Source organism: Cavia porcellus, unplaced genomic scaffold (assembly GCF_034190915.1).
Source record: "Cavia porcellus strain 051 isolate PalLab524CR breed Dunkin Hartley unplaced genomic scaffold, mCavPor4.1 scaffold_11, whole genome shotgun sequence".
Classification (NCBI taxonomy): Eukaryota; Metazoa; Chordata; class Mammalia; order Rodentia; family Caviidae; genus Cavia; species Cavia porcellus.
Window position 1 is genome coordinate 71,640,978 of NW_026947494.1, and position 1,972 is coordinate 71,642,949.

A 1,972-nucleotide genomic window follows, 5' to 3' on the forward strand; every position below is an offset into this window, starting at 1 on the left:
CAGGCGCGAGAGCGGGGTCAGCTGACCCAGTCCCCATGGCAACGGGAGGCGGGGCCGGGGCCGGCGGGCGGTGGGCGCGCTGGAGCGTTGCTCGGCCGACTCCCAGCTACCCCCTCTGCGGGGTGGGCGAGCCGTGGCTGCCGCACGTTTAAAGCCACTGCCTTCTCTGCCTTCGGGAAGCGTGTGCCCGGGGACCCCCGTGTCAGGGCACATTGTTGTATTTCCGCTTTTGGTGGCTGAGTTCCTGTCGCTCTTGACGCGGAGAGGTCAGGAGCATCCCCTCCTGGGAGACTCCCTCCCTGGAATTCACTGTTGCCTTTACTTTTTTCCACAGAGAGCCCAAGAACAGCAGCCGCCTTCTCAGCCCCTACCCATTTTCCGTTACAATGGGTTCTTTGTCTTTTACTACTCTTAGTTCGCCTGAGCTAATGTCTTGGCTGTAGTGAGAGAGTATGGGCATTAAAGATAAGAGCCATACTCAAGCACAAAACATTTCTTGAGGGTTAGATGCCAGACACTGTTGTAAGACCTTTATGTGCACAGTCTTAACGGGTCGTCACATCAACCCATGAGGATAGATACAACATCCCATTACAAAGACACTGAATGTTACCTGAAACTATTCATAGTTAACATGGAATACCACGGAGTCCATGACAAAATGGCATTAACGTATAAGGTAAATTATACCTAGCGAAATTAACTAGTGCCACAGTCTTAGTAAAACTAGTAAAAATCTGAGCATAAAAGTCATGATACGATGAAACTGCCCTCAGAGATTTTATAGCTTATGTGACATAATAGGCATTGAAAAACAGTTACGGACTAGACTACGGAAAAGGAAAAAATAAAACTTTTTGCAGTCATATGATTGTGTATATAGGAAATACCCAAGCACTGACCAAAAAAATGAAACTAATAAGGAATTATAGTAACGTTGTAGGATATAAGGCTGATGTATAAAAGTCAGATGTTTTCCTATGTAAATAAATGAAAAATTGGAATTTGAAATTAATACTGTTTATATTTGCACCAAAATACAATGAAATACTTAGCTACAAATCTAATAAAATGTGTATCCAGTGTGAGGAAAGCTATAAAGTTCTGGGGAAAAAATCTGAGATCTACACGATTGAAAATTATTCCATGTTCATGGATAAGAAGATGCAATATTAAATTGTCAGTTATTCCCAGGTTGATCTATAGATTTAACACACACTCAGTCAAAATGCCAGTAAGTTATCTGTGGATATTAACAAACTATTCTAAAGTTTCATAAAAAAGCAAAAGACCCAAGAGCCAAGCCATGATTGGACTACAGAGAAAGTATGACAGTAATGGTTTTGGTCTCACTACTGTAATAAGTTACGAAGGACCAGGTGGCTTAAATAACAGGGTTTTAACTCACAGTTGGAGAAGCTAGGAATTTCAAGATCTTACCTGAAGATCTGGGATTTGTTGAGGGCGCCCTGCCTAATGGTCATTGTGATTTGTAGTGGTCATTTGTAATGGTCATTTGGTCATTAATTCCTCATATGGCAGATGGGGGGGGGGAGTAGTGAAGGGAACAGAGAGAATGCTTTTTACCATCTATTCTCCTCCCATTCTACCCTGAGACAGGGTCTTGCACTGTGATTTAGGCTGTTTTTAAACTATATAGCCTAGGCTGACCTCCAACTCTCAGTGATTGTCCTGCCTCAGCTTCCCAAGTGCTGGATTACAGATGTGGTCCAGCAACCCTGGGTTGCCTGGCTCTTCTTTCGAGGGTTTTAATCCCATTATGATGGTTCCACACTCAGGACAAAATTATCTCCCAGAGAGTCCATTTCCAAATGCCATCATACTGTGTAATAGGCTTCAACACTTGGAAAAGAGACACGAACATCTTCAAAACTTAGTATAAAACTATGGTAATCCAGCCAGGAATGGTGGCAAGTGTCTGCAATCTCAGCATTGTGGGAGTCTGAGGCCA